Below are 21946 nucleotides of genomic sequence, written 5' to 3'. Positions count from 1 at the left end.
GTAATCCATTAAATCAATTGCTAATACTTTCCTGTAACTCTGCTATTGTTTTCCTAGCCAAAATGATGCCACTTCCTTGAGGGCCTGAAAAAAAAAGTATAGAAAACTTAAATGCTATGAGGAGTTATTGAATACCTCATTGATTGATTGATTGATTGATTGATTTGTTTATTAAATTGCTCCTTATATATTACTGTCATCTAGTGTTGATTTTTGACATGTTTCTTTGATTGTCATTTTATCCAGTTTCAAAAAAAAAAAAAAAAAAAAAAGGCAGAAAAGGCAAAGTATCTGGCAAGGGATATTACAAAAGTATAACAGGATGGAAAGTTCAAAAACTACATGGAATATTTCTTTATGAATTGCCAAATTTTTGATGTCAGAAGTTGGACATGGAAAAATGTCAACATCCGCTTGAACCAATGTAATGAAATTATCTGAATTCATGCTCACTTAATTGTGATATTCTGATAAAAGTTAACTAAGTAAAATGACTTCCATCTTTAAAAAACTGAGTTTAATATTTGATCTACTATATTAACTCTTTCCCCACCAGTGTTTTTTAGCATATTGTATTGTAGTGTCATGCATTCTTTAATCAGAGTTAAATCAACTCTGCTCAGATTACATATGGTCCCTCTCTATATAGTGTTAAAGTAACACTGAAGCAGAGTTAAAGTTAATGAGATTAATTAAGTTATGATTGAGCATTAGTGATGAACACCTGCTGTTAACAAGCAGAATTACTGAAGAGTAACACAATAACTACAAATGACTTCAAGCCACAGCCTTAGATGAAATCAACTGAAGATAAAAGACATTAAATCTCTCAAGATCTGATTAAACAACTCCACAAACAGCATATTATCTCATTAACTTTGACAGCTAGCTTCAGAGTTATTTTAACTCTATGTAACGAGGGACCATATGTTCTCTGAGCAGAGTTGATTTAACTCGGTGAGTTCCAAACGGGATATATCGCCCTCCGAAGGGCATTTCGGAGTGAAAACAATCATGGCCGCCATACTGAAGGGTCGTTCCAAACCGAAGTGCTCAAAACTGGCCACTTCAAAGGGCCCTTTGGAATGAAGGATTTCGAAGGGTACAGCTGATGGACACTTCGGACCCCCATGATCCTTTGCACAAGGAAGTTGTATGGCATCACAGAATGGGTACAGGAGGCTCGGAGTTTGATTTTACCTATAAATGTATGTGTAGTATTTTTCTATACTACTGTAATATTTATACGAGTTAGATTTGGTACATTAATATGGTCAAAACGACAGTGTACTTCAACAAAAATACTTTACAGCTCCCTTTATCAGTCCATTCAAATGTTTAAAATACATAGACACAATATACTATATGGTGCGATAAACCAAAAATAAATAAATAAATAAACTAATGTTAAACAAAAGGCGCAGCTTGCACAATCTACTCATTGTTCAGAGCGTGTTTTTTGGGGGGTCAACCAGCGTACAAAATGTGCGACGAAGGTGCCTCCTTGATTGTCTCATTAAGATGACGCAGAAGTGTTTTTTTGACGCCTACACCCTTCATCGAAGCTCTCACTCTGGAGGGTAAACCCTTTGAAGTGATTCAGGCATAGGGATGAACCCTTCCAAATGGAACGCAGGGAGTGTATCATTCCAGATGAGTAATAGCGCTCCCTACCATATAATAGTGAAAACATGGATTGCCGGAAAAACTGAGACTGTCCTCACTGCAGCCTGTAGCACGATGACGTGCTGGATTAAGTCCAATATGTAGTGGATGCGAGATGTTTTTTCTTCCAAATTTAGTGCAAACTCCACCCCGCAGCTGATTCAGATTTCATTACTGATATCATTCACAGTGCTGATTGCCTAAACAATGCTACAAATACTAACCTACCCTACCTTAATCTGGTTTGAACTCAAATCTCTCGTGAACGTGCGGAAGGATGTTACCGGAAGCTAGTGATTATAGTACAAAAGTTATAAATATGGATTTTTTTTTTTTACAAAAACGCATCACTTCGCTTTTGAAGGCCTTGATTAACCCCCTGGAGCCGTTTAGATTACTTTTATGATGGATGGATGGATGTACATTTTTGGGCTTCAAAATCTTAGTTGCTGTTCACTCCCATTATAAAGCTTGGAAGAGCCAGAATATTTTTTTAATATAACTCAGATTGTGTTTGACTGAAAGAAGAAAGTCATATACAGGATGGCTTGAGTGTGAGTAAATTATGGGATAATTTTCATTTTTGGGTGAATTAACCTTTTAATCCAGTATGTCATCGCAATACAGGCTGCAGTGAGGACATCTTGGAAAATCACGTCAATGTTGGGGAATGAGTTAAGACTTGTATATGACAGACACATGAAAATGACTCAAATGCTCTCTTACTGTGTTTCACAAACAGGTTTATAAGGACTTCCACCCCCTACCGAGCTGAGGCTATATTACATCCCTTAATAGGTAAGTGTCAATCTTTTCTCTGCTCTCTATTTTGCCATAAAGTTGTTTTACTCCCCCAATGTCTAATTTCTATTTGATAAATCTCATAAATAATGAATTAGATTAAATATAGTGCCATTTGCAATGCGGTAACCTGACGTTGGTGTATCGCTGCAAGTTCTTTTGCTCCTGCTAAACGTAGAGCCGTAATTGACTATAAAAAGAACAAATAACTCACAGCTTTATTGAGTCATTCCCACGAGTTAACCCTAGGATATAAATCTTGTGGTGGTGATTAAGCTTTTGACAATAGAGTTAGCACAGTGTAGCAGACAAGGGCAAGTGGGCCTGCAGAGTAATTTACTGTACGGTTTGCAGGTGTGGCCTCCTACTGAGCAGGAGACCACCGTAGGAACTGACGAAACTATTTGCTAGCAGGGAGACGTGTACAGTCAAAGTAATCACTGCTACCGTGCCTCGCTCCTGGCCACTACTGATTTTATCCAGTTCGTAATTATCTTGAATTATGTAAAAAGAGAGATTGATGACTATTTTTTCAACATTTTATTGTTGACCTTTTTACGTCACTGCAGACCTCTTTCCCTCGCCGCTAACTATTAATTATGAAATACTGTAGGTCTTGCCCATTTCGTTTTACAGCCTCTTCCTGTTAAACTTGGTGTGAAGGGCTGCTGTTTTTAAATAGGTGTGTAAAGTCAATGGGGATATAGTGCCCCTAGCCTCCAATCTCATGCCCATTATGTCATGTGGGGGTTTAAAAAAAAGCAATACACTCCTGCAGTCTTGCTGTTTACTTGCACTTCTGAGATTTCGATGTAAAAAAAAAAAGTTTCCAAAATTGGGTTTTTGCAGCGATGCCATAGAAGAACCATTTTGGTTCCTTGAAGAACCTTTCAGTGAACAGTTCTTAAAAGAACCCCCTCCTTTTTAGTGTGAAGAACATTTTAAAAATCCAAAGAACCTTTTTTCACTATAAAGAACATTTTGTACAATGGAAAGATTCCATGGATGTTAAAGGTTCTTCATGGAACCATAGATGGTAATAAAGAACCTTTATTTTTGTAGATAATACTAAAATAACACTGGATTTATGCCACAGAATCTGTGCATGCAGATTTCCGTAGAATCAGATTTATCTATCTGCAAAATTCCAAAGACTTTCAATTACAATTAATAATAAAAATACAATAAAAGTCTGCAGATTTCGTGTGGGCCTGCCGATGACCCCCTCTACTGCCCCCCCGGGCCTTTCGTGAAGCAATCAACTCGTGTGGATGAATATATTGCTGGAGGTAGAGCAGGGATTGTTTCCCTGTATGTCACAGGCTTATCGGCTTCTTGTTTAGGTCACATCATTTGCTATCCTGCTGAGACCTCTGGAATAACTTACGCAGCCCTGATCCCTACTGTCAGCACCTCTCTCAAAGTGTGAAGTGATTTCACCAAGGACTCTCTCGGCTGGAAATGACTGTGTTTCTCTTTACATTTAGTCTTTAAAACAGGAGCTTGCCCAAAATAATAAATGTCATTTCCATCTAGTTGCAGAGAACATTTTCGGCAAACCGTGGACAAACAAAATGTGGGTATATAGAAGTCAGCACCAGGCAGAGGGTGAATTAGTGCGTGTTACTTTACTGTTAAGGCTACCACTTGCAGTTGTGGATCTGAAGTATTGCACTAGTTTAATTTCAACTTTCATTTTATAAAATTGTGTGTGTGCAGAGATAGTGAGGAGTATTTTGATTTATGTGAAACATGCACATAGAGATACTATACACAGCATCTTTAGTATGGCTATTGTTCCCATAACCATCAAAAAGTATACTCTAAGTAATGCTGTACATTATTAATGTGGTTATTTTAGGAATTTAGAAGTGAGACCTAACATAATAATCTGAACAGATTCTGACTGAAACTCATGACTGAAACTGAAGACTTTATGGTTGTTTGAAGGAAAAGTTCATTGTAAAAAAATGAAATTTTGTCATTATTTACACTATAGGGCTGCAACAACTAATCGATAAAATCGATAATGAAAATCATCGATAACGAATGTCTTTATCGATTAGTCGCGTCTGCCCACAGTGCACTGAAAACTTCCGCCAGTCGCGTCAAAGTACAGGACTGAATAACGCATTTCTATGGACAAAATGCATCTAAAAAATAGTGGAGGAAACAGAGTGTGCTGCTGCGGGAAAGGTACGTTCTCCAAGCTGCCCAAAACATGTGAATTCTTTATTTTAAGCTTCAAGCTAATGCATTAGCTTAATGTTTGACATGGCTTGTCCTGTCAGGCGCTTTGACAGATGCGTGTGCTGTGGTGTTATGTTTCCTCAGCACAAAACTTTCATTTTTTTCACTTTTCACTTTCATATCCTTATCTGTAAGTTACAAATTCACGCGAGTATTTCCATTTTGCATGAAGGCTCGTCGCGTTGTCTTACAGTTTGCGTTAAACAGCAGACTTTACTGAATGAGCGCCGGTGAGCGCATACGTTAGTGAGGGAAACAAAGGGTTAGTTCACCCAAAAATGAAAATAATGTCATTTCACCCTCATGTCGTTCTACACCCGTAAGACCTTCATTCATCTTCGGAACACAAATTAAGATATTTTGATTAAATCCGATGGCTCAGTGAGGCCAGCATTTAAAGCAATTTCCTCTTTCAAGAGCCATAAAGGTACTAAAAAAATATTTAAAACAGTTCATGTGAGTTCAATGGTTCTACCTTAATATTATAAAGCGACGAAAATACTTTTTGTGCACCAAAAAAAAAAAAAAAAATAAAAAAAATAACGACTTTTAAACAATATAGTGATGAACCGATTTCAAAACACTGCTTTGGAGCTTTACGAATCGAATCAGTGACTCGGAGCGCCAAAGTCACGTGATTTCAGCAGTTTAGCCGTTTGATAGGAGATCCGAGTCACTGATTCGATAGAAAACCCTTACAGCAGCGTTAACTTGTTTTTTTTTGTTTTGTTTTTTTTTTTTGTTTTTTTTTGTAATTTGATGCAAAGATAATATAATACTAAGTATAGTGTTATAAATATACATACGTTTTTAAAAAAATGAAAATATAAAAAAACTTTGCAGGATTTACGATATTGATGACCGTTGAAACGCGTCATCACAGTCTGTGAAAAGGGTCTATCCAGAGCCGTTAAATATGAGAGTTGCGACACTCTTTGATCTCGCCGCCACGCTGTCACGTGGTTCGTGTAGCTCTCAATAGTTCCAAACAAATCCGCGCTGTCAACCAGTTTGAAGGGTTTTAAGCGGGACAGACAGCTGTAGCTATATTTGCAGCAATTATCGGTAAATATTGACGCATAATATACATTGATTATTACGTTGACACTTACATTACATACATGTAATAGCCTTTTTTTCCTGGGGAGTGGCGGAAACACAGCATTAATCAGTTTTTGTGTTTAATTTTGAAGGGAAGAGGGGCTGCTCCCATAACGTAAAATACAGCAACTACTTGTATTTGTAGCTTTTTTTTTTTCGGTAAATATTAACGCATAATATTGATTAAATATTGAATAAAATTGATTACTACATTGTGTACACTTACAGTAGCGTATTGTATCTGGAGAGTGATAGAGAGACGGCATTATCGTTAACAGTGTGGTCTGTTAAAATGTAAAGGTAACTGGAGAGATGGTTACTTAGTGAATTAACAATGTTCCTAAATACGATCCATAACATTAACATTTCTGTTAACTGGATTCATTTCAGTATGGCTAATGTACCTCTTCATCCTGACCTTCCCTATAGGCTAAACCATTTGTATGTATGTTTTATATCTCATGCAAATAAAGCCCTTTGAATTGAATTAATTTTTTGTTTAATTTTAGAGGGAAGGGGGGCTGCTCCCATAAGGTATACATTTACCGCATGTACTGTATATATTTTTCTCGTGCTTCTAAGGTCATAATTACTAACATCCTAATGTTGTGTTATGTTAAGATACATTCAAATGAACATGCACAACAAGTGAATATCAATGAATGAAGCTGCTCAGTTTAAGTCAAGAAAGAAGTTTGGTCAACAGTGAAAAATATACAAGGCAAACAATTGCATTCAACAAAACATTTAATTATATATTATATCCAGGGAGAGGGTAGGTAAGTTTTCCTTGAATGTTCTGTCTTCAAAGAAACTCATTTGACTTCCTACAGGGAGAGAAAGATGGCAGAAAGCAGGCCAGAAAAGGAATATAAGTGTTCACAATATCCATTACATTCTTCCAGCGCAGCTGTAGGATGATCTGGAGACCTGCTGGTGAATCGAGAATCAGTCAAATGCTTATCCATACATTGATAACAAAAGCATTCAAACTCCACACTATAGTAATGCTATATACTTGAATTTTTGGGTGAGAGCATTCCACTGCCAGAAGCAGACTGTGGGCCTGTTTCCACCTGGTATTAAGATGCGTTTTGGCTGATCGGATCACAAGTGGACAACATTAAATACAGGTGTAAACAGGGTCTAAAACGGTTTAAGTTTATCCACTTTCGACCACTTCCAGAAGTAGACTCAAATGCATTCGACCGGACTGCTTTCGTAGTGTAAACGCTCATGTTTACTCTACTCTCCATCTACTGACCTAATGTGTAAACATTATGGGAAGCACTCGAGTCAGACAGGATTTAAACTTTGTTGGCTGAAGACCAAAGTTTGGTTCAAAGATGAAAAACGTACCAAGCACAATGTTCTCTCACCATTACTGATTTCTAACACACACTCACAGCATTCGGCTGGTCTCACGGCTGTCAGAGCAGAAGCGAACACTGATGCTCTCAATATGTTTTCCTGTCATCTCTGGGTGCGTTCATATGTAAACTGCTTAAGCTTATTTTGTCCATTAGATTGAAAGATCTGTAAAAACCCATACATTTACCCACCCCCTCAAAGAAATCAGGACAGAAGTGGTTGAAAGAGGACAAAACAGATGGATTAAAACACCAGGTGTAAACATGTATGTGTCTCCGTCGTCCACTTATGATCCGATCGACCAAAATGCATGTTAACTTCAGGTGGAAACAGCCTGTGTCAGAGCCCAGAGGAGACCGGGTCTGGAGTTGAGTCAAGCCTGTTGCTGCTGGACAGACCTGGGAGTTGTAAAGAAAGAGGAAACAGTATTAAGGTTAATACATTGAAGGACAGATTAAATACACTTTTCCCAAACATTTTCATGAGGTTGACATTACAGAAGTGAGAGCACACACCTACAGTTAGGTCCATAACTATTTGGACATTTGTCATGATTTCTGTTATTTTGGCTCTGTACTTTAGTACAGATTTTGAAATTAAATGAGAAAAAAAAAAAAAAAAACTATATACAAACCACTATTGTTATTCAATTTATTCTTCCACACAATAACATTATGGAAGAAGCTGGGTGATTATTTAGCTAATCCAAGAAGTTATGCAAATAAGGGAAAAGATAAATTTTTTTATGCTGTCATAGAGGTGTAAATTTAATGGTGATTTAGCATTGAGGTCATAGTTTGTGGGGGTGTTTTGTTGCTTCATATCCAGATGTGTTTAATATTCTGGCCACCTCATGTGTGTAAATAAGAAACCCATCTGAACACAATGTAGAGCAACATCACCTTTAACTATTACCTCAGTATTGAATTTACACATTTCTGGCTGATTATACACATTAAAGTAGAATTCCTGGCAGAGCTGTTGTATTGAATTACATTAGATTGTAAAGGTGTTCCTAATATAGTGGCCACTAAGTGTATGCAGCCTTCTTACGGTGTTATTCTCTGGTACTTTAATGAACTGGCAACTAAGTGTTGCTAACATTAACAACAAATCTAATAACCGAAGATAAACGTTGTTTGACAACGAACTTGTAAAGGTACGTAGGAATGTAGCCCAACTGACTTCAGGTTATGGTAGCTAAAGTTAGTGAAGTGTTGGTCACTTAAGCTAGCTGCAATTAGAGTCTAACAAACGTTATCTTCCAATAAACATTAACTAAAGCTGGTTACATAAAATACAACTATTGACTAGATTCATGAGGTCAGGTAATGCGTTCAAATGTCAAAAAATGCAGTAATTTCATCAACTTACCAGCGAGCAAACTTCAGAGTCACTGAAAATGAATGGGGTTCAGTGCTGGAACTATCAGTGTTTGGAACTATCGGCTGCTCCACGACACGCGTTACTTCCGCATTCCAAAGTTCCTATGGAGGTCTATGGGAGTGTCGCAACTCTGTTTTTCAACGGCTCTGGGTCTATCCAAAAGGGGGTTTGCACAGTAATACTTTTTAGCCTAAGCTATTTTGAACAGCATTAACCACCAATAATCGCACTAAGCTCTGTGTTTTGTTACTTTCGATAAGAAACAAAGTGCCATCTTTCAGATTCTGTCCATTTTATCACTAAATTCAAACAATAAATGGTGTTTTGGTGAACGTGATTATCCCTTTCTCTTCACTACTACAGAATGAACATGAAAGAACATGAAGGTATGTTGGAAGATACAGTACACCTTACTGAAACGTATCATATCTCGTGTAATCGCTCAAACAGTGTTTCAGCCGCGGAAAGATGTCAGTAAAACAGTTAGTAAACAAACTATTTATTATATTTTACTTAACCTGTTAATGTAATGTAAGTTAATGTAATGTAAGTTAATGTAAGGCCTAAATAAATCCGTCATGAAAGCGAGTTGTGACAGCCACTGTGTAAATGATAATATTTCAACAACAAATTGGAGAAACAAGTTAATGCAACATACATTTTTTATTATTATTTGAGTGTTGATGATTATATCTAAAAATAAATAGCAACTTTGGGCTCTGTTGCCAGTTGTAACCTTTATTATAGTATTGTGCAAGTAAGGGCTCCCTAATAGTTTACAGTATTAGCAGAGATAGAGTTTTTTTTTTTTTTTTTTTTTTTTAATTTAAAGACAGAGACACAGTTTGTTCAGTAAAACATTATTTAATAAAAAAAAAAAAAAAAAAAAGAGAGAGAAGAATTTTTTCTCACCCTGAACCGAACTCATACTGAACCGTGACTTCAAAACCGAGGTACGTACCGACCCATTATTTTTGTGTACCGTTACACCCCTAATAGATATAGATATATTCACTATATATGTTTTCATAGCATTCAGTTGGCATGTTTGTTTGAAGAACAGCATTGGGCAGGATGTGGAATAGTGTTTTATCAATAAAAAAAGAAAAGAAAATTAGTTTTTTTTTTTTTTTTTTTATCTGATTAATTGAAGAAATAATCGGCCAACTAAACGATTATCAAAATAACACCCCTTCATGTCATAGTAGTATGCTGTATTTGTTCCATGAAATGTAAAAGTAGATGTTTATGCAGTCCTTTCCATACCAAAGCAGTTTATAGAGACCATGTCTTCCAAACACCCTAAATTTTTTGTTTTTCCAAACACCCCAAATTTTACTGATTTGAGCATTTTTTTTTTCTTTTTGCAGAAACAGACCTTAATTTTCACTGATTCTTATTCACTCTGCCAAAGCTTGTGTCTAAAAATGGCTACTAACTATAAGTAACTTTGCAACTACATGTTAACTAACTGACTGTCTGCTAAATATCTGCTAACACTTTATTTTAATGGTGCACCAACAGACCTTCTACTGACTAAAAGTAACTTTGCAAGTACAAGTACATCAATTTATTCTACTTACCCTAACCCAGACTAATACTCTAATGAGAGTTAGTTGACATGTAGTTGCAAAGTTACTTGTAGTTAGTAAAATGTCTGAAGTGGACCATCAAAATAAAATGTAACGGAAACCTTTCATAAAAGATATCCAATTTCTACTTTTTCTTTTTAACATTATATGGGTTTGGAATGACATGTGGGTGAATAATTGCAGAATTTTATTTTTATTTTTAGATGAACTATCCTTTTAAGTTGTAGCTGTCGGGCTATGATCATTAATTCCCATTCCCATTGTTTCAAATTCTATGAATGGTTTATCAGACTTCCAAATTTCACAACACAACAGATCCTCATTAATATTAAACTACTGGAACATGGAGGACACACATTAGTTTCACATTTTAACTGTGAGCATTTGTTCTCATTACCACTTAAATTGGGCAAATACCCGTTACTGCTGCACCCTGATGTTGAGTGACATGCAGAGTCCGTCCATCCCTTATGTAACCCCTCTAACCACACTCACAAACTTAGAGTGGCTGTTGCTGCCTGCTTACTCACAAATCAGGACCAAAGGCAGCAGTTCAGAAGTTCACTTTTTGGAAGCCAGCCGGAACTGCTTAAGGGTGATGACGTTTTCCAGGAACAGGTGGTCCAAGTGACATAATTTTGGCCCAGTGTTGAGACTCTGTGATATTACAGCACCATCATGTTGCCAGAAATCGATTTCAAATGAATACTCTGATATTAGAACATTTGCTAAAGTGTGCTTTTAGCAAGAGGATAAAACCGCTAATAACTCTGAAAGTTGCACTTCCTCTGTTTAAGACCCATCACAGTCTTGAAAATGCTTTGGCTGAGAAAACTATTTATGATCATACACTGTTAACTACTGGCACATACACTTTGGACTGGAATGTCATTCAGAATGCAGAAAATATATTTAGTTCTCACCAACAGACAGCAAAAGGCACCAGTGGGTCTAGCTCAACACGAGAACAGTTATTTTTACCACAGTATGGACTTTCAATTATGGTAATGTGTTTTCTAGCCCCTTTAAGAACACTTGGAGCAATTAATGTGCCTCCATTTGCTGAAATGAAATATGACATTTTCTGACAGATGCAGACGCAAAAGTGTTTAAAGTATAATTGGTGCATTCGGTTAATCTAAATTAAATGGATGCGATCATACTGTGTATTATAATTTGCAAAATGTAAATGAAATTAGCATGTTCTTACGTAAATCTGCACTATTGTTTAAAAGTTTTGGATTAATTAATATATTTTCTTTAAATAAATTATTACTAAAACATTGAGCAAACATTACAATAAAGACATTTATAATGTTACAAAAATGTTCTATTTCAAATAAATGCTGTTCTTTTGAGCTTTTTATTCATCAAAGAATCCTGAAAATGTATGATTGTTTCCACAAACATATTAAATATTTTACATATTAAATAATATAGAAATATTAAGCTATTAAGCTAAATATTAGGTTTTCAGCATTTATAATAATAATAATAAATGTTTCTTGAGCAACAAATCAGCATATTAGAATGATTTCTGAAGGATAATGTGACTGGAGTAATAATGCTGAAAATTCAGCTTTCCCATCACAGGAATAAATTACATTTTAAAATATATTTTGTAATAATATTTCGCAATATTACTGTTTTTAGCCTACTATAGTAATATTTAAATGCAGATAAATAAATACAACCTTGGTGAGCATAAGAGACTTCTTTATAAAAACATCTAATCTAACTAAACCCAAACTTTAGATAAATGTGACCCTGGACCACAAAACCAGTCATAAGGGTAAATTTTTAGAAATAATAATCTGAATAAATAAGCTTTCCATTGATGTATGGTTTGTTATGATAGGACGATATTCGGCCGAGATACAATTATTTGAAAATCTGGAATCTGAGGGTGCAAAAAAAAAAAAAAAATCAAAATATTGAGAAAATCGCCTTTAAAATTGTCCAAATGAAGTCCTTAGCAATGCCTATCCACTTACAAAAATGCATTTTTGATATGTTTACGGTAGGAAATTTACAAAATATCTGCATTGAACATGATCTTTACTTAATATCCTAATGATTTTTGGCTTTTTTTTTTTTTGAGAGAGAGAGATGTTAATTGTTGAGTGACAGATCAAAGAAACAGGAAATAAGTAGAAACAAGGTGGAAATAAAAACTCTGAATTATGATTGGATGAGCCACATTTGAAGTAGGCGCAAAAATAAAGCACCACTCAACGCTGTACATTACGGTGATTTTATCACAGTTAAGAGGTTAAAGTCACTGTGACACACAGCTGCTTGTGGTTTATTGCCTTCTTCTGCTTATGTCTGTCATTGTTCCTTATTTACTTCCTCTCTAATTGTGCTTTTAGTGAATTAGCAGCATCTGCATCACAGAAAAGAACCACACAATCCTTGCCTATTTCAAGAACACCTGTAATGTTGTGTTTTCAGGTCTCTGTGATGTTTTCTCTGCCAAAGCTTAGCGAGTCCACCAGGTCAAACAGGGATAAAATGCGAACAATACACAGAATTACCTGAATGGCAGGAAGACTAGAGCGGTTACGTGTACCTAAGCAACTGAAATCCCTGTGTTTGTATTGAGTCGCGCTCAAGCTGTTCTTAAACGTCATTCATTCTGCTTATTTGCTGTAGTAATTGCTGCAGACTTGTCATATCAGCCTGTTTGGTTTGTGTCAAAGAAGTGACAGGAACCTGTTCAGATCAACTCAAACATTTTAATGATTTTCAATAATTTCACAATCACATCTGAGAAGAAAATGAGTTGGAAAGTTTATTAAACAACAGAGGCAACTCAAGACTGTCACATCCTGATATAATAAGACGACTTGGCGAACACGTTGAGTCATACAGAGCAACTGCCCAAGGAGAATCAAATCAGAATATTTCGAGTTTAAATATAGTATCAGGATTCAGAGAGGCTTCCTGCAAGTTAGATAAATTTCCTGTGATTTATTTTCAAGTTTTAATTGTCTTGGAGGAGCCTCCTTATTAGAGTTCCAAACCCATTGAGATAATGAAACCTTTACCCTCCAGGCAGGCATCTTTTTTCCAATGACAGTAATTTACATATGATTTATTTAGAGAACAAGAGGCTCGGCTAATTTTATTTGGAGATTTTCCTTTGTTTTAAGAGTCATTAGCAGCTCAGCCTAATCTAATTTGGACAATTTCATCAGGCCATTTTGGAAAACCTCTCCGAGCTCATCAGAAAGATGCATTTATTGCTAAGTGTGCTCTATTGCATTAGCACACAATAAAGCGACCAGGGACTGCTACAGACGTTTGAGTGCAATTCAGTTAACACTCTGCCAATTCGTTTTTTATTGGGACGCAATCAATTTTTATTCATTTTAAAACCAAAAGGCTTTCTTTCATTGTATGCCATCTCCAGCTTATTATGAGGCTAAACAAATTACGCAGTTGTTTGCACAAAATGCTAATGTTTATGGTCATGGTTTCCTCTTTTAAATTGAAGCCTGTGCCTGAATATACATTATGCTGAAATGAAATTCAAAAGCTTATTGTCCTTTGCTTCATATCATTCAAGGATTTTCGTTTTACCATGCCTTGTTATAAAGAATAATATAAATACATATGCTTTGTACTTTATGCCTTTAAAAAGTATTGTATATATTCAAATTTATATAAAGTTACAGTCAGTTGTTCCACTTATACTACAGCTACCACTCCTTAAAGGGTTAGTTCACACAAAAATGAAAATGCTGTCACCCTCATGTCATTCCACACCCGTAAGACCTTCGTTCATCTTCGGAATACAAATTAAGATATTTTTGATAAAATCCGATGGCTCATTGAGGCCTCCATTGCCAGCAAGATAATTAACACTTTCAGATGCCCAGAAAGCTACTAAAGACATATTTATAACAGTTCATGTGACTACAGTGGTTCAACTGTAATGTTATGAAGCGGCAAGAATACTTTTTGTGCACCAAAAAAACAAAATAACGACTTTATTCAACAATATCTAGTGATGGGCGATTTCAAAACACTGCTTCATGAAACTTTGAAGCTTTACGAATCTTTTGTTTCGAATCAGTGGTTCGGAGCGTGTATCAAACTGCCAAAGTCACGCCTCCCAGTGGTGAACCATTGAAATTTCGAAACACTTATGATGTAACGAAGCCTCGTTTACTGAATCACTAACTTTGGCAGTAAAGTTTGGCAATAAAGTCGCTATTTTGTTTTTTTGGCGCACACAAAGTATTCTCGTCACTACATAATTTTAAGGTTGAACCACTGTAGTCACATGAACTGTTTTAAATATGTTTTTAGTAGCTTTCTGGGCATCTGAAAGTGATTACTATCTTGCTGGCAACGGAGGCCTCACTGAGCCATCGGATTTTATCAAAAATATCTTTATTTGTGTTCTGAAGATGAACGAAGGTCTTACGGGTGTGGAACGACATGAGGGTGAGTAATTAATGACAGAATTTTAATTTTGGGGTAAATTAACCCCTTTAAGACATTGTTCAGATGTTTTATTTCAAGACATTTGTCAGGGTTTTGTCTTTAAAACGCTCTTGTGTGTAGAGTCGAAACAAGCAAAACACGGCAGAAGAGCTTGTTAGCTCCGCCCACTCCCATGAAGCACCGCAAATAACGTATTCAAGTCAGTCTCCCTAGTACACTCTCAAAATACTTGAATATTTGAATATATATGTATATTTTGCCATAAATTTAAAATATATTGTTTATATATATGTGACCCTAGACCACAAAACCAGTCATAAGTCGCACGGGTATATTTGTAGCAATAGCCAACAATACATTCTATGGGTCAAAATTCTGGATTTTTCTTTTATGCCAAAAATCATTAGGATATTAAGTAAAGATCATGTTCCATGAAGATATTTTGTAAATTTCCTATCGTAAATATAAAAAAAAATATTTTTGTGAGTGGATATGCATTGCTAAGGACTTCATATGAATGTCTTTAAAGGCGATTTTCTCAATATTTTGATTTTTTTTGCACCATCAGATTGGAAAGCTTACTTATTTAGCTTTCAGATGATGTATAAATCTCAATTTAAAAAAATTGACTCTTATGACTGGTTTTGTGGTCCAGTTTTGTAGTTCTTTCCATCACTAAGTACACAGTCTTGTAACTTTGGTTTTCAAATACTTTTTTGCTTTAAATCAAAGTTTGTAAAGCTGCGATTCACCTCATAGCTGGTTGGTTTGGTTCATGGCTTATAACGCTTTAACTGAAACTTTTTTTGAAATCACTATGGGAGAAATGACTGGAAAAAATACTTTTGGAGCCAACAGTGCAGAAAAGGTGGGTGTACTCTTTTGCACACCTTAGAATGTTCATCAGCCAATCAGAATCAAGCATTCAACAGCCCGTAAATAAAGTTTAAACTTATGTTTAGTATGTTAGTATAGGTTGTCATTATCACAAAATAAACCTTACTAAATTAATCATTTTAAAACACATATTTTATAAAAATGTGGAGTGTCCAGGAACCTCTAACCCTAACCCTAACATTTGTTTATTTTACAAATAAATAAATGTGATATTAAAGTACTTAATTTGAGTTGAAATAATTTTATTGTCTTTCTTGTAGAAATCATGGAGAGACCAAGCCCAGCTGTATATGAAACCAGTTTCCTGGATCGACCAGTTAAACAGTGTTGCCATGAATAACGGTCAGTATTCAAAAATATTTGACCACTGAATGCAGCAAATGACCAATCAGTATATTTGTATTTGAGAAGTATGAGAGCTGTGTAATAATAATGCTAAGGTATATATTTTTAAGCAAACGATTTCAAAGAGGAAATCAGGCCAAATACCTTTTTCATTGTTGTTTTCTTTTGAACCTGTACACGATTTACACATTACCTGTAACAATATCCAGGTATTGTAATGTGTCATAGCGTGACATTCTCAAACAGTCATGCTTGACTCATTCAAACATTCCTCCACTATTTCAGCAATGTGCAGTTTTGTGACTCAACCTAAATCCATGTGTGATATAATATAATGTGATGTGGAAGAGCGTGTGTGAGTGTGTGAAAAACCTTTAACACTTGATATCTGGATGGCACAAAATGGTTTGAGCCGGAACATTACCTAGATGTGTATCACAGGCTCAGAGGAATTCCTCGGCTTCTTAAGTGCTCCTGAAGACAAGACATGCAAAAAATCTCCCCACAAAGAAAGCTTCCTAATGGCTCCCACAAGACCGTGATATCATTTATTTTTCAGATCAGATGTACAAGTTGTACCCTTCATAATTTGTAGAAGCACATTTGACCTCGATGGAAAAGTAGCCTTTTCTTTTCATTGCTGCCATTTTTCAGTCAGCGTCTGTGCATTTAGCCCTGATGCATAGGTATATCGTTTTAAAGCATTGAACTATTGGTATATTTTAAATGACAGAGGGGCGATGTAGCTCAGCTGATAAGCCATGGCTCTGGAATGCTTTCAACATATTCGTGAGATGACAACTTATTATTGATTTGTCTTTATTTAGAAGCCATTAAATAATGTATGTGCCCATGTGTGTAACCTCCCACTCTTGTGCCCCCTCAGCCCATTAAGCCAGCACTGCAAGTCTCGCAGACGTCTGAGGTCCTTGGGCTTTCATTTAATTAAATTATCTCATAATGAAATCTCCTGTAATGAGATTAATTTTAATTATTCATCAAGTGCTGATTTGAGTAAAAGACAATATAAATAATTGATCGTGCTGCTAAACATTTTTTCAATTCATCACCTTTTGCTTTGGTAAAAGGTACAATTTATTAAAGAGACCACAGCTGATGGTGTCGGGGGTCAGAGATGCTAGGATTAGGTGCCCTCGGGGTCAAATCGAAGTGGGATTGGTCAATTTACATGGCTTAGAAGCAAAACTGTGGGTTAAAGATGTACAAGTGCCCATGAAAGGAAAAATCTAGTTTTTACAGTAGATATAAAAAGTCTGCACATCTCTCTTAAAACAGCTGTTTTTTGTGATGTAAAAAATTAAACAAAAATAAATAAGTTCAGAAGTTTTGCAGTTACAACCAATGCCACTGAAAACCAAAGTGACACATTTCTGATAAAAAAATAAAAATAAAAAACTTGGAATAACTAACTGCGTAAAAGTGTACACACCCCTGAACTAATACTTAGTTGAAGAACGCTTTGATTTTATTACAGCACTCAGTCTGTTTGGATAGGCAAAATGGGCTTTCAATAAAACTGGGCTGCTTATGCAGTAGAAAGATTTTTTTTTTTTTAATTGGTGATACCAGACTGGAGAAAACAAAGAAAAGAAGGCTGTTGTTTTCCCTTTTGACAAAATTGGCAGGAAAACTTCAACACCCATAATGCACTGGGCATGTTGCCGTCCAAGGCCACGGCCACCAGTCTGCTATTTTTAGGCTCGTTTACGCTTACCAGAGTCAAATAGTGCCTTGCTTTAGTAGAAAATACTTCTTAGCAAACTTTTAATTATAATGGTATCGACTTGTATTGTTCCCAGGTGCAAGAATATAAAGAGTGAATGTTTCGGTTTCTGGTGAAGGATCCAGCGCATTGTAGGCAGCGGCTAAAAGCTGCAAAGAATCCTAAATATATAGAGAAAATGGCGAATGAAAATCTGAAAAACATCAGTGTTTGTAATCAACATTTCAAGCTGGATGAACACAAGTGTTTTAGGCTAAACAGAAGGGAAAAAACTGAAAGAAACTGCCATTCTGTCAATCCCCCAAAGCAAAACTACGTCGTGTACAGGTAATAAACCTGAATAAAATAGACATAGTATGATACAATTTTTAATGATAACCTACCCTTACAATAACGGTTCTGTTAATAACCCTCTGACGATCCGACTGTCCGTGGGCGGGGATACAAAATGCGGAAGTATAATCTGTAGTTTTCACAAAAGCCCAAGAGCTGTACTTGGGCTTGACATTTGATGACAAATAAACATGAATTTCTCTGCTCAGGTAACACAGAGAATGAATAAATATTGCTTATTTACATGCTGTAACAATACAAAGCGGGTTGAAAATTTACAAAGTTACACTTTAATTATAAGATCACCATATGACATTTTCCAACCTTAACTAACCTTGTAATGTCATAAAGTCAGATTAGGATTTTAGGAGACATTGACCTCTGACAGGCTTTGTTTTTATGAGGTGGCATGGCTTAGTAATCTTTAATTCAGTGTTTATCGGTTTCTATCTTTTGTGAAAAACAAAAAATCTTTTTACTGAACATCTTTTAATATTAGCATTTTAAAAAATGAGTCAAGTTTGTTTATATCTGTGCATTATGCTGTTTACAGTATGTCATAAATATGCTATTTTGTTCTGATCGTGTTACTCCATGCAGCAGGGAGCTCTTAACTAGTTGGCGTTGGCACCGGTTGGGCGTGTTTCCTTAGCATGACAGATTGCACCACGGTAACCTAATCTTGTATTTCAAATTCTGCTCTCCTGGAGGGATAAAAATAAGGAACAACATTTGCCCTCTTCTGCCTAATCAGCCCTTTCCTTCATGTATTAGAGATGTGTCTATAGCTGCCGAAGACAAGAATGTCGACTGCATAACAGGCTGCCTCCTTTTATTAGAGCTTTTCAATATCTGATCAATTATTCAGGCCCAGAGCAGCCGTTTGGTGAGACAGAATTTCAGCTAGCTTGTAATTTTGTAAATAGCATAGTCATCATGTGATGGGTCATTCGTCATGCCAGTAAATGCAGAAGATCCTCAGGAGACAGAGAATAGGTGAGGTTTCACTTTGTCAAAGACTTCATTTACTTAAAGGAATAGGTCATTCGAAAATATTTACTCACTCTCATGTTCTGAACCTGTACGACTTACTGTGAAACACAAAAGGAAAATTTTTAATAATGTAGTGGCTGTTGTTTTCCATGCAGTTATACGAATGAATGGACATTGGAGCTTTCAAGCTTTAAAATAAAGTCTGAAAATTATCATGAAAGTGGTATACAAAATGTTCACTATACTCCATGTTATCTTAGTTCATACAATAAGTTTTGTATGATGAACAGCCTAAAATTTGAGTCGTTGTTCACCGAAAATTCATATAAGAAATGGCATATGTCAGATTGTGAATTAATCATTTTTAATCCGAGCTTTTAAATTTAATCAGTTGATTCGGTTCTCAAAACCAGTCTGAATGGTTTGTTATGAATCAGTCTGATCTAGATCCGAATTATGTGGGTAGTTTATCAGAGAATAACAACATATATTTTGGTCTGTTCCTCACACAGAACAACTCAGAACACTTTAATATAGTGCACACATTATAGTGATCACTTTTGTGAACCTTTTATCCCTTTCGTGCTCTTTCTAAAGATTTAAAGCTCCAGTTTATTGCAATCACATGAATGAGAGCAACTAGCACATTATTAAAAATGTTTTCTTTTGTTCCACAGAAGAAATTAAGTCATACATGTTTGGTGAGGAAATAATGATACTTTTTAATGTTATTAACATTTCCCTGGACCATGAAATGTCAGAAATTACACAGGTATGGTCATCGTATTTGTCAGCTTTGTCCTGCTGAACACACACACACACACAAAAAAAGATATTTGAAAGAATGTCTGTAACCAAGCAGATCTCATATATAATAAACAAATGCAATGCTAGATTGCAGTTTTTCACAGTATGTAACTTAACAGGTTTTTACCAGCGCATTTTTACAGTCTTTTACTGATAAATTAATCTTTTATCTCTATTTTTCGATCTCCAAATGTACCTTGCCTCGCTAATCCACTGTTCTAATATGCGCCTAAAGACAGAAATGACAGCTGTCTATGCTGAGTAGCCATTAAAACTGAAGCTGGATGTCATTTCCATTCTTCTAGTGAATCTAAGCCAGGTGCGGCCGAGAGGGAGAACAATTCCAGCCCAGTGAATGAACAAACCCCCAATTACCCTGAATGTCCCTCTGGTAGCTTTCATTCAAGCAAATGGCTCCTCTAATTGGCCTGACCAGTCCTACCTGTTTCACATCCAAACCCTGGACTATTCTTCTGCATTGTATCCATGGCAACAGGAAGTTTTGCGGCCTATAAAAAGTTGCGAGTCGTGTAACCGAGACTTGGCAGGGAGTGTTACCATGGTACGCTTCTCTATTTATAGATCAATCTTGCTGTGAGCTGTGAGTTATACCCCTCGGACGTTTGACGACGAGACTTTGGATATCGCTTTACTTAATGCTTGTTTTAAAAATTGTGTTTTGCACTGTTTTGTTGTTAAGGAATTGACAATTTTAATGCAGTATAGCATTGAATGATTATGAGTAGAATAAAACAACACAGTTTATTAAGTCCCTCAAAACTCTTGTTTTTATATAAGTTGAATTTATGACAAATCAATACGCCTATTTGGGTGTTTGTGGCAGTGAGTAGACTGAATCATATGTTAGCCATCTGAGTGCAAAGTTAATCATCCTTTTCTTCATTTATCATCATTTATTAAAGTCAAATCCTCGGCATACGGACAGCCTGCTAATGTTATTGGATGCAGAGGATTTTATAACCCTCTCTGAAAGCATTGAAGTTGGCCAGGCATCACTTTTTTTTTCTTTTTTTTTTTTGCTGTGTATTTTCCACAAAATGAAAGTGTGACTCAATGTCTTCCATAAACATTTTAGTCATACGAATCAAATAAAGAGCAGCATGGATTCAGTGAACCCGGTTTTCGGTGTATTTTAATGGAAGCATTTCTCAGAATGGTATGGAAGTTTGTTTCCACACTGAATAAAAAATAAAAAAAAGGTAATTGCAACTTTTTATCTCAGAATTGCATATATAAACTCAATATAAACTCGCAATTGTGAGTTACAAAGTCAGAATCGTGAGATATAAACTTGCAATTGCGAGTTATAAAGTCAGAATTGCATGATATAAAGTCAGAATTGTGAGATATAAAGATGCATTTCGGAGAAAAAAAAGTCAGAATTGGACTTTATAACTCGTAGTTGCAAGTTTATATCTCACAATTATAAGAAAAGAAGTCAGAATTGCGAGTTTATTTCTTGCAATTCTGACTTTATTTCTCGCAATTGCGTTTATATTCCGCAATTGTATTTATAACTCACAATTGTGAGTTTAGAACTCGCTATTCTTACTTTTTATATCTCGCAATTCTGAGAAAAGAAGTCAGAAGAAAGTCAGAATTGTGAGTTGTGAGTTAAGTCAGTTAAGTCAGAATTAACCACTCTTAGCAACGTAAACTGTTTGTTCTCAGATATAAACTTGCAATTCAGAGAAAAAAAAGTCTTTTTTCCCTCAGTGGACTAACTCGCAATTGCGTTTATATTCTGCAATTGTGTTTATAACTCACAATTGGGAGTTTAGAACGTGCTATTCTGACTTTATTTCTCACAGTTGTGAGTTTATATCTTGCAATTGTGAGAAAAAAAGTCAGAATTTTGAGATAAAAAGTCGCAATTACTTTTTTTTATTTAGTGGCTGAAACAAGCTTCCATACAATGGTGTCGAACCTTCATCATCGCCTGTTTTTACTTCAGTTCTTTGCTCATCGAAACACATTTCACTCCAAAACTATTGCATCACCCATGACGGATGTCCGTTCGCCTTGATTACTGCTTCCTGTCAGTGTTTTCTTGTAATATTTCCTTAGGCTGACAGTAGGCTGTGTACACTAAGAGGTCGATAAGGCCTGTAAAGAGGATGTATCATCAGGTGAACCTCAGATGCTGTTTTGAAATAACTTTTTTCTCTCCGGCGTATCCATTACG

At 35.8% G+C, this 21946-nt stretch overlaps 1 protein-coding gene and 1 long non-coding RNA gene across 2 annotated transcripts in view; one reads left to right on the top strand and one right to left on the bottom strand.

Annotated features, from left to right (window-relative positions):
* The first annotated feature begins 4645 nt into the window (after nt 1–4645).
* eya1 (EYA transcriptional coactivator and phosphatase 1) overlaps nt 4646–21946 on the top strand; it is a 73526-nt gene continuing 56225 nt past the window's right edge. The window contains exons 1-2 of the mRNA XM_051882794.1: nt 4646–4662; nt 15779–15860. The gene's annotated coding sequence lies outside the window, so the exon portion shown is untranslated. The remainder of the gene's footprint in view (nt 4663–15778; nt 15861–21946) is intronic.
* On the bottom strand, nt 6471–8728 carry LOC127506394 (uncharacterized). Its single transcript, XR_007927965.1, has 2 exons — nt 8563–8728; nt 6471–7586 (listed from the first exon to the last, which is right to left on the bottom strand). It is a non-coding gene; the product is annotated as an uncharacterized LOC127506394 (long non-coding RNA).

The sequence above is a fragment of the Ctenopharyngodon idella genome, chromosome 23 (genome assembly GCF_019924925.1).
Source record: "Ctenopharyngodon idella isolate HZGC_01 chromosome 23, HZGC01, whole genome shotgun sequence".
NCBI classification, from domain to species: domain Eukaryota; kingdom Metazoa; phylum Chordata; class Actinopteri; order Cypriniformes; family Xenocyprididae; genus Ctenopharyngodon; species Ctenopharyngodon idella.
Note: the sequence above shows the minus strand (reverse complement) of the source record. Positions and strands in the feature narration are given on the sequence as shown.